This window comes from Grampus griseus, assembly GCF_964374135.1.
Source record: "Grampus griseus genome assembly, chromosome: 12".
Lineage (NCBI taxonomy): Eukaryota > Metazoa > Chordata > Mammalia > Artiodactyla > Delphinidae > Grampus > Grampus griseus.
The window spans coordinates 48615408-48632629 of record NC_139006.1 but is presented as its reverse complement, the minus strand read 5'-3'; positions in this window follow the sequence as shown (position 1 = coordinate 48632629).

Here is a 17222-nt window from a genome sequence, read left to right as displayed (position 1 = left end):
ATAAACAAAAGGTTAAGAAAACTTCCCAGAATTAATTTAAAAAATTACTACACTGGCTAGATATAAAATAAGTATATAGAGATCAATATGCTTCTTCTATACAACCAATACACACCCAGGAAAGCAAATGACAAAAATAATTCAAGCAACTTTTTTAAAACATTTATTTATTTATTTGGCTGTGCTGGGTCTTTAGTTGTGGTACATGGGATCTTCATTGCCGGGTGTGGGATATTTTACTTGCGGCATGCAGGACCTTAGCTGCAGTACGAGGGATCTAGTTCCCTGACCACGGATCAAACCCGGTCACCCTACACTGGAAGCTCGGAGTCTTAAATGCTGGACCACCAGGGAAGTCCCCTGAAATGTTAGAATAAAAGCTACAAAATACCTAGGATAAATTTGAGACATTGTGTATGACATTTACAAAATTCTCTATAAAATACAACTGAGGAACATAAAACAAAACCTGAAAAAATGAATATGTAAATTCAATTTTTTAAAAACAGAACATCTACAAATTTTATGGAGTTATGAATGGGTAAAGGATTTTAAATTTCACATAGACAACTAAATATCTGGGAATTGCCAAAAAATAATGAAAACAGCGAGGATAAACTGTTTTAATGGGACCAAACATTGGTTATAAAGCCATTGCAATACAAACAGCACAACTTTTACCTAAGAGCAGCCATCAATGAATCTAAGTATAACTAGAAATTTAATATATGACAAAGATCACTGGAAGAATAAAGTTTAATCAATAAACTGTAGGATTACAATTGGCCACCCATGTGAATATACATCAATCAAAACCTCTATCCCCCAAAGCAAGCTACAGATTCAGTGCAATCCCTATCAAATTACCAATGGTATTCTCACAGAATTAGAAAAAAAAAAACCTTACAATTTGTATAGAAACACAAAAGACACCGAATAGCCGAAGCAATCTTGAGAAAGAAAAATGGAACTGGAGGAATCAGGCTCCTGGACTTCAGACTATACTACAAAACTACAGTAATCAAGACAGTATGGTACTGGCACAAAAACAGAAATATAGATAAATGGTACAGGATAGAAAGCCCAGAGATAAACCCATGCACATATGGTCACCTAATCTACAACAAAGGAGGCAAAAGTACAGAATGGAGAGAAGACAGCCTCTTCAATAAGTGGTGCTGGGAAAACTGGACAGATTCATGTAAAAGAATGAAATTAGAACACTCCCTAACACCATACAAAAAAATAAACTCAAAATGGATTAAAGACCTAAATGTAAGACCAGACACGATAAAACTGTTAGAGGAAAACATAGGAAGAACACTCTTTGAGATAAATCACAACAAGATCTTTTTTGATCCACTTCCTAGAGTAATGAAAATAAAAACAATAATAAACAAATGGGACCTAATTAAACTTCAAAGCTTTTGCACAGCAAAGGAAGCCATAAACAAGACAAAAAGACAACCCTCAGAATGGGAGAAAATATTTGCAAACAAGTCAATGGACAAAGGATTAATCTCCAAAATATACAAACAGCTCATGGAGCTCAATATCAAAAAACAAACAACCCAATCCAAAACTGGGCAAAAGATCTAACTAGACATTTCACCAAAGAAGGCATACAGATGGCCAAGTGGCAAATGAAAAGCTGCTCAACATCACTAATTATTAGAGAAGTACAAATCAAAACTACAGTGAGGTCTCACCTCACACTGGTCAGAATGGCCATCATCAAAAAATCTACAAACAATAAATGTTGGAGAGGGTGTGGAGAAAAGGGAGCCCTCTTACACTGTTGGTGGGAATGTAAATTGATACAGCCATAAGTTCTGTATGGAGATTCTTTAAAAAACTAAACATAGAACTACCATATGACCCAGCAATTCCACTACTGGGCATATACCCTAAGAAAATCATAATTCAAAAAGAGTCATGTAACCCAATGTTCATTGCAGCACTATTTACAATAGTCACGTCTGGAAACAAACCTAAAAACAACCTAAATGTCCATCGACAGATGAATGGATAAAGAAGATGTTGTACATATATACAATGGAATATTACTCAGCCATAAAAAGGAATGAAATTGGGTCATTTGTAGAGATGTGGATGGACCTAGAGTCTGTCATACAGAGTGAAGTAAGTCAGAAAGAGAAAAACAAATATTGTATATTAACACATATATGTGGAATCTAGAAAAATAGTACAGATGAACCTATTTCCAGGGCAGGAATGGAGATGCAGATATAGAGGATGGACGTGTGGACTCAGACAGGGAAGGGGAGGGTGGGATGAATTGGGAGATTAGGTTTGACATAACACACTACCAAGTGTAAAACAGATAGCTAATGGGAACCTGTGGTATAGCACACGGAGCTCAACTTGGTGCTCTGGGATGACCTAGATGGATGGGATTGGGCGGGGGGGAATGGGAGGAAGGTCCAAGAGGGATATATGTATACATACAGCTGATTCACTTCATTTTATAGGAGAAATTAACACAACATTGTAAAGCAATTACACTTCAATTACAAAAAAAAAAAAACCCCTCTCTCCCACATTATGTTCAAACAAATATTCTAGATGGGTGAAAGATTCAGATATACATCAATATAATAACATTATAATTCAATATAAGGAAACAGAAATTTGGTTGGGGATAACATTCCTTAGGAAGATTAGAACTCCAGAAGCTATATAAAAGAGAAGACAGACTTATTGGAGGAGATAAGAATTATAAATTTAGGTATGAAAAGCTGTTGTTTAGAAGTCCAAAGACCTAATGTACTAGGGAAAAACATCACATCTCATATTATACGTCAACAGAAAATATACCTAAGATTTAAAAAAAGGCCAAACACTTGTTAGAAAAATAGAGGCTATAAATTAGCAATGGACAAGAAAATACAAATGGCACAAATAAATAAGAGTTGTTCAATTTCAAATGTACTTAGAAATATTTTAATTAAAGCAAAATTTAGATAACAATATCACGTTTCATACTGGCCATGATTTAAGAGAAAAATACGAAGTGCTAAACAAAAAGGAAAATATGAAACTCTGCTATGTTGTAGATGGTAAAATGAATATTTTCAGAAATTAATTTCACAAAAATTGGTTAAATATTTTAACCAAGCTACTTTGGAAATCTTTCCTATATAAATAAAATGCAAATGCACACGCACACACACACACACACACACACACACACACACACCAGATGTATAGATATACAAGGTTGTCTATTATGGCATTGTTTTTAGTAGCAAATGCTGCAAATAAACTGAATTATCTAAACGTTTAATATAGCAAATTGGCTTGATACATTGTGGTATATTTATAATATGGAATATTAAGCAGTTATTTAAAAGAGTGGGATACATCTATGTTCCTTGACCTGAACAGAGGTCCTGGCTATAGTGCTAAGCATAAGAAGCAAGCTGTAGAGTACTGTGTATGATACGATTCTATTTTGCTAAAATCCAATGAACAGCAATAACACTGTGTATGTGTATGTATGTATGTGTGTGTGTGTGTGTGTGCATAAAAAGATGGTGAAATACAACCAGGCTAACATTTACTATCTGAGTGAGGATAGGGATGTGATTATAATTTTTGTTATTTTTTTGCTCTAATTCTTCAGTTACAGAGAACTGCTTACATTATTTAAAAAGTTAATATCAATATCTTGTAATAACCTATAATGGAAAAGAACATGAAAAAGAAAAATATATATACATGCATATATTTATAGATAACTGAATCATTTTGCTCTAGACCTGAAACTAACACAATATTGTAAATTAACTATACTTCAATTTAAAAAGTTAATGAAGAAATATATATTAAAATAAGTTGAGGTAAATATTAATTAATATATCTTGCCTCCCATGAATCAAATGCTCAGCATTTGAATAACTCTAAAGGGGACTTTGTTACTTCCTTTTGGATTACATAAACATCTAGTAGTTTTTAATGTCCAAAATCAATTAGCTTGTGTACTTCACAATAAATAGAGTGTAAAGAATAAAAAAAAATTAGCAGTGTGGTTGTAACAATGGGAAAACATCGGCAGTATTACAAAATAGGTGACGTTGCTGTTCACCTGGTGTTCCATTCACATACCTCTTTCCTGCTACTGGTGCCTCTGACTGTAATAAACACATATCTTAAAGTCCATTCTTTTTTGTTTTTTTTTTTTTTACATCTTTATTGGAGTATAACTGCTTTACAATGGTGTGTTAGTTTCTGCTTTATAACAAAGTGAATCAGTTATACATATACATGTGTTCCCATATCTCTTCCCTCTTGCGTCTCCCTCCCTCCCACCCTCCCTATCCCACCCCTCTAGGTGGTCACAAAGCACCCAGCTGATCTCCCTGTGCTATGTGGCTGCTTCCCACTAGCTATCTATTTTACGTTTGGTAGTGTATATATGTCCATGCCACTCTCTCGCTTTGTCACAGCTTACCCTTCCCCCTCCCCATATCCTCAAGTCCATTCTCTAGTAGGTCTGTGTCTTTATTCCTGTCTTACCCCTAGGTTCTTCATGACATTTTTTTTCTTAAATTCCATATATATGTGTTAGTGTACGGTATTTGTCTTTCTCTTTCTAACTGACTTCACTCTGTATGACAGATTCTAGGTCCATCCACCTCATTACAAATAGCTCAATTTCGTTTCTTTTTATCGCTGAGTAATATTCCATCGTATATATGTGCCACATCTTCTTTATCCATTCATCTGTCGATGGACACTTACATTGTTTCCATCTCTGGGCTATTGTAAATAGAGCTGCAATGAACATTTTGGTACATGACTCTTTTTGAATTATGGTTTTCTCAGGGTATATGCCCAGTAGTGGGATTGCTGGGTCATATGGTAGTTCTATTTGTAGTTTTTTAAGGAACCTCCATACTGTTCTCCATAGTGGCTGTACCAATTCACATTCCCACCAGCAGTGCAAGAGTGTTCCCTTTTCTCCACACCTTCTCCAGCATTTACTGTTTCTAGATGTTTTGATGATGGCCATTCTGACTGGTGTGAGGTGATATCTCATTGTAGTTTGATTTGCATTTTTCTAATGATTAATGATGTTGAGCATTCTTTCATGTCTTGAAGAAACTTCTACGAGGACTCTGGAATTTGAATTGTCTGGCTGAGCTAAGAAGGCTGGGCAAGCCACCTGGCCACTAAAGCAACAGCAGACACCTAGTTAAGGAGTCAGAAAATGGGCATTCATAGGCAATTTTTTTCTTTATTTATTGTCTCTTATTTGGTCCTTTGCTGCCTTTAGAATTTTTCCCTTTGCTTGTGTTTTCAAAACCAGTGCAAAATCTGATGCAGAGCTTTCAAGTATAAAAATCCAGAATCATCTTGCCTTGCTGCACATGTTCCAGTATCTGCAACTGTTTTATGATAAATACTTCTTTTTCCACTGCTTAAATCATGTTAGTTTGGCTTTAAATTTTTCCCAGCCCTTGGATTTTGAATCTTCCTGACTCTATCTCATTGTTATTGGTGTCTCTCCTTCTCCCCTGTTCAAATATATATACTGCAAATATTTTCAAATATGGGGCTTACATTTTAATTTCTTAAACACCTTCTGATTAGCTGAATATTTTAATTTTGGTGATCTCCAATTTACCAAATTTCTGTATCCTTTCAAAGAAGTCTAGCATAATTTAAAGTAATGTGATGGAGATATTCTCTTTTTTGTGAAGCTTTATAGCATTAGCTTTATATTTGTCTCAAATTAAATTTTATCTGTGGGATGAGGTAGGCATCAATGTTAATTTTTCTATACATGAAATCTACTTGTTTTAGTACCATTTATTGAGAAATCTTTTCTTTTCACCCATTAAATTGCTCTAGTTCTCTTGTTGAAAATCAATTGAACATATATACATGTAAGTGTATTTCTAGACTATTCTGTTTCATTGACCCATTTGACTATCCTTTTGTCAATACCACAATGTCTTGATCAATGCCTTTTTAATAAATTTTGATATTTGCTGCTATATGCCTTCCAACACTATACTTGTTCTTTAAAGTTTTTGTTTTTTTTAACTACTCTAGGTTGCTTTCCATATAAATTTTGGAATTATCAATTTCTACAAAAAGGTAGATTTTGATAGGATTTAGATTGGTATTGTGTTGAATTTCTATGTTAACTTTGGGTGAACTGAAATGAAATATATTAAAAATTCCAATCCATAAACATGGTATATTTACTCATTTCTTTAGCAACAGTTTACAGTGTGGATTTCTGAGTTATAGATTCCTTAGGATTTTCTACATAAAAGATCATGTCATGAATAAAGATATTTTTATTCTCATCTTTGTTATGTATTATATTTTTTCTTGCCCTTTTGTTCTATTTTCTCTAGTACACTTTTTTTTTTTTTTTTTTTTGCAGTATGCGGGCCTCTCACTGTTGTGGTCTCTCCTGTTGCAGAGCACAGGCTCTGGATGCGCAGGCTCAGCAGCCATGGCTCATGGGCCCAGCCGCCCCGCAGCATGTGGGATCTTCCCGGACCGGGGCACGAACCCGTGTCCCCTGCATCGGCAGGCGGACTCTCAACCACTGCGCCACCAGGGAAGCCCTCTAGTACACTTTTGAAAAGAAGTGGTAAGAGCCTTGTTCTCAATTATGGGGAAAGTACTCAATATTCACTTTTGTGTATGATGCTATCTGTAGATACTCTGTAAATGTCTTTATCAGATTAAGGAAGCTTCCTTCTCCAACTTTTTTGCTGAGATGTTTTCATTTAAAAAATGTTAATAGATATTGAATTTTATCAAATGCTTTTTCAACATCTATTGAGATGGTAAAAGATGGCTTTTTTGTTAAGTTGAGGAATCATAGTCTTGATTTTCTAATGTTGAACTGACCTTGCATTTCTGAGATAAAACCTACCTGGTTATGATTTATTAATATTATAGAATTTTTATTTGTTGCTAGATTTACCCTGTTTATATTTTGTTCAATATTTTATATCTGATTATGAGATTTATTGGTATATCATACTATTTTGATATATTTGTTTTTGGTATCAGGTTAGTGCTGCCCTCACAAAATGAGTTGAGATGTATTTCTGTTTTTTCTATTTTCCAGAAGTATTTGTGCCAATTTTTTTTAAAGTTTCACAGAATTCATCAGTGAAACCATCTGGATCTCAAGTTTTCTTCTGGGGAAGGTTTTTTATTATGAAGTCAACTTTTAAAATAGATATAGGCTATTTGGATTATCTGTTACCTTTTCTGTCAGTTTTGCTAAGACTTAACCTTCTCCCCCAGAATTTTCCCATTTGAACCATGTCGTCAGATTTATTAGCATAAAGTTGTTTATAAATGCCATGACTATACTTAATATCTATAGGATGTCTAACAATGTGAATTTTTCAATTCTGATACTGGTAATTTGTATTTTCTCTTTTTTTCTTGATCAGACTTGCTAGAGATTCATAAATTTCATTAAACTCTTAGGAGGACCAAATTTTGGCTTTGTTAATATTATTATTTGATGTAACTTTATAATGACTTTAATAGAGGCTAGCTTATAGTCATGTAAATATGAACTAGTAAAACTGGAGGTACAGAGATTCAAACACAGTTCTTTCTGATTCCAACGTCTGATCTCTTTCCATTTCTCTATTAGACCTCCTATTTCTCAGTTAGACTTTAGTTGTAGAAATTGCAGCTCTGTACTTTTTATTTACAGCATAAAGATTGTTATATAGAATTATTTTCTGAATAGGTGTAGCACAGCTTCATTTTAGTTTAAAGAATTCATACAATTATCATTGTAGCTCATCATTCAGCATGAATAAACAAAAGAATAATAAGAGAAAAATCACAAGACTCTTCCCTAATACCATCTACCATTTATTCTCCTAGAGCCATTGGTTGTCAACCTGCTTATGTAAAACAATTTAGAAGTTCTATTCTCACATGGAAACAGCTAGGGAAAAGAAGTGGTTCGCAACCAGATAAGGGTATCAAGCTCAATTTAGGAAGTTTTAATCTGATGCCTGCTATTCAATCCATATCTGCTAAATCAAAATAATAAGGGGTGAGCCCCTGACATGTATGTTTTGGAAAAGTTTCCCTGGTGAGTATAATGTACTCCTCTGGTGAAGAATCTGCCTAATTATTTAAAAAGTTATGTTATGCATGAGGTAAATTATATGTGCCATAGGCTATTATATGTTATTAATAGTATTTATTCCTTTGAGTTTTTGGTAATATGCACTGGGTGGGATACCTAATCTAGGTTATTTGTAGGGCAATGAAGGACTAATTAGTTAAATTCTTTGGTTAATACATATATCTTCTATTATTTTACAAAGTATGTCAGAATTGTTGATATTTTATGTTTTTTAACTTGATTTTTGCTGTGAAAACATGCATATTTCTGTAGATGCAGAGAATAAAAGCTCCAGGAGTTAGGGGCCTGAGTGTGATGATATGAACAAGACTGGACGCAAGATTTAGAAGAGGCACAAAACTGGCTGGTCTAGTACAGGGGTTCTAACACTGGAACTATTCTAGAATATTGATTAATATTGATTCTGATTCACCAAGAGGTTACTAAACAAAATGGAACACCCAAACTAACCTTAAGAGTGGCCCAGATAGAACCATAGAGTGAACGTACACTTACCAACTTTTTCAAATGTAAGATAGTACAGGTATATAGTACTGTACATCTGAGATCACCCTTGAGCTGACTTTACTACAAGATGGGGATTTTTAGACCAGTATTGTAAAATTTCCTTCAGGCAACACTTTACCTGGCAAGACTTTCAACATGTTATCCTCTAAAAGCCACCACTAAAAGTCTCCACATTAGAGTTATTGCTTATAACTTAGAAAACAAATACTATGTTTTAATGAAGAGTACACAAGCTTGCATTATAATTACTGATACTTCTATTGACTTCATCATAGTTGTGAATGTGAACAACATACTCATATTGAATTACCTGTAGAGTATATCAAACTGTGTTAGAAGGGAATTAAAAAAAAAAATTTATTTATTTATTTGGCTGTGCCAGGTCTTTAGCTGTGGCATGAGGGATCCTTTGGTTGTGGTATGTGAACTCTTAGTTGTGGCATGTAGGATCTAGTTCCCTGACTAGGGATCGAACCTGGGCTCCCTGCATTGGGAGCACAGTCTTAACCACTGGATCACCAGGAGAGACCCTAGAAGGGAATTTTTAAACATTTAATTTCTTTTTAAACATTTAATTTCTTACTTTCCATAGTCATATAACTTTCAGTAAGTCTTGATAATAAAGACAAATGTAATTGAGGAATAAAAATATAAATGAGGGCAATGTATATAATATTATAATATTCATGGTTTTAAGTACATATACAACCAAAATAAAAGGGGTTATGATTTTTTTTGCTCCCTAAAAATAGAGTTGTCAGTAAAATAAAGGACACCGGTTAAATGTAAATTTCAGATAAACAACAAGTAAGATTTTAGTAAGTATCTCCCAAATATTGCCCTGGACACACTTATGTTAAAAACGTATCCCTTGTTTATCCAATATTTAAATCTTATTCAGCGTCCTGTTTTTCCCTTCTAAAAACAGGAACCCAGTTGAAAAAGAAAACACTTCATCTTCAAAAGTTACTAAGGATATTTAACAAAGTTTGTTTTAAACTAAAGATTTTAGGTAACTTAATTGAATTATAATCTTCTTTTCCTTACTAATTTGTTCCTCTTTAAATAGGTCACACTTGTGTTAACATGAAAATTGCTGTCTAAGAGAAAAAGAGTTCACAGACTTCTTATTTTCAAGATCTAATTCATCAAGGTCACTCACACCTACAAAAACGTTTCCAAGTGATTAAAACAGATGGGGAAAGGTGCCAACATTCAAAGATTTATCTTGACACAATTTATAACTTCTATAAGCTTTTTCTTTGGTTGCTTTCTCTATGTGAGTTTGTTCAGCCATAGTCTAGATGTTAAATGCCAGAGTTCTCCGACATTTTGAGCCAGCCAAGGGAATTTTCTTCCTTTCTCCTATAAAAAGGTTCTGTTGGTGCAAATTTAAGCCCAAGTGAGATGTTTGCAATTAACTGTAGAATGCAGGCAAAAAAGCAGCAAACTAGAATAAAAATGCCTCCTTGTAACCCAGTCATAAACTTTCCACAGTGAAATCATTCAACAATTAAATTATGCTCTATACATGCTCCATCTCAGATCATATTTTAGATTTTAGATTTATTATTTAATATATGGGTAGAAAGTTGAAAGTTAAACAAATTATCTACAAAACAATATTTTCTATGCTAAGCATAGGAGCTTTTCTTTATAACCCACATAGTGTCTTTGTGATTTGGCTGTAAAAACAACTCATTTTTTTCCATAGATGCAGAGAATATAGCCTCCAGTTCTTTTTCATCCTTCTAATTAAATACTATCTGAATAAACTGGAATCTTACTTGAAACCAAATTATAGTATTAACATTCAAAGTAAAATTAAAGAGCATAATTTAATCACTGCTTGTTGCAAATTTGGTCATCATTCCAAAAACTAGGAATCTGTCTAAGGCTGAACTATTTTAATGTTTTGATGTAATCAAAACTGAAAACTCATGAAGTTCAAAAACTGCTTTATTCTTGGGCTTATTTTGGTCATAACCAGCTAAAGCAAAGCATCTAGACTTTAGTACCTTTGTTGACAGAAGTTAGAAGTGCTATGCAAGTGGCATTTCTCTCAACCTAAGGTGGAATTTAAGAATCTTTCAATATAGAATAATATTGACAGTTATCTTTATTATAATGGACGCAGCATAAATTTTGCTTAATAAAATTCTAAGCATCACATCAGAGATCACCCTTCTTACTATACCTCCCTCCTCCTTCCAGAATCACTCTCTATCCAGTCCTAGTCAGATGCACATATCCCTCCCATTTATCACATGTATGCCTCTACATTCTAAGTTTTGGTATATTTCTCTATTTCCTACATCAACTCCTAGCTCATACAAGGAAGTGTCAGTGTCTTTCATCTACAGTGAAAGAAAAATACATGTTTATGAACCAATCACAAATGTCATTAGCTAATTAATAAGAACAGCTCAATGACAAGTTCAACGGAGTAGGAAAAATAGTATACTGTTAAATCAGAATGAAAAAAGATAACAGATACTTTATGTGAGTATAAAAACAATTATTAGGTCATAATTCTGGCAATTAAAGAAATAAAATCTGGGGAATGAGAATTAAGTTTGGTTTTAATAAAGGGCAGAAAGTCAGATTATTTATTTCGAGTTGTAATTATGTTGAAAATTGAGAGAAATATATGTACTTATACATACATATTTACAGATATTTTAAATATATATTTAATGAGAAACTATTTTTCTTTGTATGTATGTATACATGCATATTTACTCTGTATACATCAGATACAGATATACAGGAGAAACATACAGCTTCTCATTAAACTTGTCTTTCTACATATCTCTCTATCTCTTATCTCTAAATCCAACGAATTTGTGGCATTTTCACAAATTTGTCTAAAAAATTCTATTAAAATATATTTTAATGGTAATTGTTTCATGGTAGAAAATGTGGAAAGTACTGAAAAATCAAACACAGAATAAATATGGTTTTGACTGACAGAAAGTGACAGCAAAGTGGGCAGACAGTTATTTGAAGCTCAAAAACGTGTGATCCTTTTACAGTATTTTGATCTAAGTATATTGGACGCTCGGCATGTGTGCTAATCTGGACTAGGGAGTTAAGAGAAACAGTGAAGAGGGAAGTTCACGGCTGGCTCTACAGCCTTTCCTCAAGTTTCATCTGATGACTCCAGGCAAATTCTCTTGCAACATCAGCTAAAGGTATTGTTAGTAGATTACCTATACTTGATCCAAGACAAAAGACTCTTAGGTTAAGTTCTGTATATTAGAACACGCTTTTTTACTTCTTCATTGAGGTTAATGATCAGTGGTACTGATGAGATAAAGCTGCCCAGATAATTGGGACTAGTGCAATACAGCTGAGGAGAAATGCCTGGGAAACTGGAAGCTATGTCTGGGTGTCATGAGACTTCTGCTCTGTTCTTGCTGTGCATGCGCCACCATTTCCTGTCCTTTATCTTTTTCCTAAGTCAAGTGAAGTTGGTGCTGGGTGAAGCTTATTATGCCTCATTAGTTTAATTATGGAAAAATTCAAAAGACTGGCAGGTAATGGTTATCTCTTAATGATTTTTAGCAATGCCCTATAAGTGGATAAACTCAGGACATAGGTAACCTGTCCAGCCTGTTGGAAAACAGAAAGGTCAGAAAATAAAGCCGTTTTTAGTTTCCTGAGTATGTACATTGAAACCGTAAATGTTGGGGAAAACAACAAACAACAACAACCACATTTTCTACTCCAGGCAGAAATTGATACTACCAGAGGTAGCAAAGTCTCAGCCTTAGAAGTATATTAGATTGGGGTCCCAAGTAGCAAAAAATGAGATTAAAGTATTGCCTTCCCACTAAATACTACGCTTTAAAAGTGCATCTAGTTAATGGCCATTAAGCAAACGAAGCAGATTACAGATAGGTATAATGGTCTGCTGATTAAAGATTAGATTCTTCAGATTTATTGACTATGTTTAGAACATGTTTGTAGGTACTTAAAAATGACAAGGCACAAATAAAATAAAAACCTAATACTTTTTTTGAAGAGACCATATTGCCAAAAATCGTCAGGCCAGGCTAGCAACAGCTGTGACTTTTTTTTTTTTTTTTTTGCGGTACGCGGGCCTCTCACTGTTGTGGCCTCTCCCGTTGCAGAGCACAGGCTCCGGACGCGCAGGCCCAGCGGCCATAGCTCACGGGCCCAGTCGCTCCGCGGCATGTGGGATCTTCCCGGACCGGGGCACGAACCCGTGTCCCCTGCATCGACAGGCGGACTCTCAACCACTGCGCCACCAGGGAAGCCCAACAGCTGTGACTTTTAAAAGTTCAGGCATTTCTTAAAGGTGAGTTCAGTTTTGGAAGGGATGAGTTTGAATACTTAAGTATCATAAGTGTACATGTCCCATAATAGCTATATTTGCTACTTTTATACAAGTTCAAATTTGCTTAAAGACAGAAGTTTGTAAATGTCAAACAATAGATAATTGTTAAAGTATATATAATGTATATATTTCAGTGAGAGTCTGCACTTTGGAAGGAGTGGTAATGGCAGAACAGAAATGTAAAACAAAAACTTAAGGGTCAAGTAGAGGAGGCTATGAAGCAAAAAAAGCATGCAGAGGCTGAAGACATAAGAACAGCTGAGCATACTGCATCAAAAGCCACACAAAGGCATGCCCTCACTTGTGTAAAAAGTTACTAAATTTCTTGAAGTCGTCCAAGACCTTATTAGGGAAGGGGCACTAGGATCTGGTGTAAGAAGATTGTTTTACATTGATGTTATTTTTACAGTATAGTTTTAAAATTTTATTTTAAGACATGTATGTATTACTTTTTCCATAAGAATAAAATTATTTATAAAAATAAAAGAAAACCCAACTGGAGGAATTGCTCTAGAATAGGAAGAATACTCATGGTCATATATAGGAAGGAAGAGCAGAAGAAGTGTGTGTGTGGACAATTTTCTGGAAGAAATGGCAGAAATTTGAGAATGTGCTGGCAATCTCACTTTTTATTTCAATTAATTACTAAGGAAGTTAAGGAATAACAAGTTATGTAGGTGACTTTAGGTGAGTAGTGGTGATATGCATGAGAAAGGGAGCTAAAAATGGATAAATGAAATGGTTGTTGAGTGGTGTGGAGTGCTCAGCTAACATGAACACCATGACGAGTATGACTTGCTCTTAAAGAGATTTCTATTTCTTTACATTGTTCCAAAAAGTTAAATAGAAATGTAGCTATTTTTCTATCTCATTTTCCTCTCCCTCTCTTTTTATTTAACATGGAACACTAATGAAGGGTGACTTTACAACTGTAATATTAAAAATATATATTATATTTCTGGTGAATTAACGTTTTTATAATACACAGAAAAACCCTTTTATCCCAAATGGATTTGCCTGGTGATATATGCTTTGTCCTCTTAAATCAAAGTATTTTTGTTAGTGAGCATTGCTGTGAACAGAACAGATTACTAAAAATAAATGAAATTCTTTCTCTTTCTCTTTTTCTCCACACACACATGCACACACAGATGCATACACACACAATTTGCATATATCTTTGATGATTTTGAGAACAGACAACCAGAAACCAAAGTCTGCTGGGAGCAAAATTTACTATTACATTTTAAATAGCCTGCCATTATTTATACTACTGCCATTTTGTGCTGTAACTGAATTTGTCTACTGTACTTCATTAGTGGCTTAATAGTACTCAATGCTTTCCTGAACCTAAAGTGCTGTGATAATTCAAGGTTCTTGCAACATTACCACCTTTGCTATATTTAGGATTATAAAGTTAGTATATAAGGCTATTTATTTTTTCAAAGCTCCTCTTCAATTAAAGTAATGTGTACTAGGTGAGCAGTGGTTTGGGAGCAGGGAAATGATGTGGTTAGAGCTGTGCTTTGGGAACATTAATCTGTCAGTATTATGGAGCATGGAATGGCATCTACATGACTTGGCAACCAATTGGATGCTGAGCGGGGTAGGGTGGGAGGTGATGAAGCAAGAAGTCTTCAAAGGTGGCTCCAAGTCTTTTAGAGTTTGACTCTTTTTGGTGTCTTCAAACGTGACTCCACGGCCTTGAGTTGTATGTACTATGAATATTAATTTGTATTAATCACAAAAGGAAGCAGAGGAGTATCAGGTTTAGGGAAGATGCTCAATGTGTTTTGAATATATTCAACTTATGAGTTTGTGGAGATAAGAGTATTAGACAGTTCGGATCTGAGTTCAAGAGGGAGACTTGGGGGATACACAGGAGTTGCTTCACTGAAGTTCATAACTTCATGGTATATTTTCAACAAATGTTAATATAATATGTTGCATGGATGGATAACATAGTAAATAGACAATAAAGGAAAAACCATAAAACACGAGATGTAAACATTAGTGTCAGACCATGAAGACTTATAGAAAATGAAATCAATGTATTAGCTTCCCCACTAATCAACTAAAGGTTATTCTCCCTTTGAATGACAGGTACTACTTGTCCTTCAAAATAAACATTTTTAGTATCTAGGAACTCTCTATAAGGGTCTGTCAAGGTTCATTCTTTACTCTCTTGCTTCCACCCTATAGTTTTCCTAATTCTTCCCTGGCTAAGCCCTTACTGCGTAGGGACCACTAGTATCTCTACTGTACGAACTCTGAATAATGACTTTTGTGTTTGGCAGTGAGTCTTCTTGGTCTGTTACATTACAATAATCTCTCTTGATGGATTTTCCCAGTACCTCCAACACCTATCAATACCCTGGTGGAAGTACAGACTTCTGCCCACTTCATGCAGCTTTTTGTTTTCTATTACCTTGATCAGCAGATTTAACTGCTCAGTAGCCTTGAACAAGTTCTTGCTTCTCAGCCCAACCACACTTGAGCTTCTGACCCCTGTACCACTAGAAGGAAAGATCTCTTAGGCAGAGAACTGGGCAAATGTGCAGTTCACCTCCTATTTCTTCCTTCTTTCGTGAATTATGATCCTGATTTGCCTGTTTTCTAATGCTCAAAAAGTGAGATACTTTATATATTTTGTTCAGTTTACAGTTGTATATGGTGGGAAGGAAATTCCTTTAGTGTAGATATGCCATCGTGGCTGGACATAACACTCCCCAAGGCTACACAATTTCAATAAATAAATGTTTCTTAAAATATCCAAATTCATTTGTGTGTGGTGGTCCTCGAGACTACCTGCAGATTCAGCAATCCACCAGGAGGACTCATAATACAGTCATCTCATGGTTGTGGTTTATTGACATTATAGCAAAAGGATACAAAGCAGAATTGGCACAGGGCAAAGGCTGTAGGGTGAAGCCTGCAGGAAACCAGGCACAAGCATCCAAGAGCCCTCTCCCAGTGGAGTCACGAAGGATCACTTAATTCCCCCAGCAATGAGTTCTAACAACAGGAGTGAAATGTCTACCAAGGAGGCTCATTAGAAATTCAATGCCCAGGTATTTTGGATTCAGTTCCCTATGCCTAGCATGTATCAAAGTTCCAGATTCCCATAAAGAAAGTAAGTGTATAGTATAAACCGCCTTGTTTGCACAGAAACTTTGGGCCCAGTGAGCCACCATATCATTTAGGGAATGGTGGGAACCCTCCTAAAACAGTAGTTCCTTGACGTCAGCCAAGGGTAAACCTTGCAAGTATCTAAGAATAGCAGTCTCAGACTTACGATAACTCTTTTCTGCACAATTTGATATCTCTTTTTCACCGAGATACAGAACTTAACATGATCTACTTATTTTATGAATCATGTCCCTCTATCTTGTTTTTCTGCCTGAAATTTTAGGCTTATGTTTTTCAAGAACAAAATAAACCACATATTTGTTTTTCAAGTAATAGTAAAATATACTGATGTAATTGACTATATATATAGATAGATATACAGTCCATCTTCATTGTTCCCAAATTCCATATTCACCTACTCATTAAAATTTATTTGTAACCCCAAAATCCATACCCTTGGCTTTCATGATTATTTGTGGATGTGCACTTAGTGGTGAGAAATTTGAGTCCACCAATACACGTATTTGTAGCTGAGGTCACACAAGGCTGGGCTCTGCATTCTTGCTTCAGCCCTCCTGCAAAGATGACCAGAGGATTAAGGGAGTAGGGGGCAGTGCAGCATAGGGCAGGAAGCTCTGGCTCCAAGCAGGTTGGATGGTGTTTAAGTCCCCAGTCTGGCACCTGACAGAGGCGGTGGCCTCAGGCAAGTCACTTAAAACTTTTGAACTTTGTTTTCTTTTTTGTAAAATAAAGAAAATAGAATGTACCGGAATGAGTGATTTTTAGGATTTAAGATTATAATCTATGTGAGAGATATGTGTATTTCCCCTAGGAGCAATGGTTCAGTATTCACGAATTGAGTGTTCCCAGTGACTTTCTAGAATATAACTATTGTGAATGAGAATCAATGATATCTTTTTATCCCATTCCTTCATCCTGTATTGGATTTTCTTCTTGCTGAAGTTCAGGCTTTATAGATTTTATTGTGTGCCCAATACTGGCAAGCTATCTTAACCTTTTTCAACATAAAGTGAGTTAATTTGCCCTCCT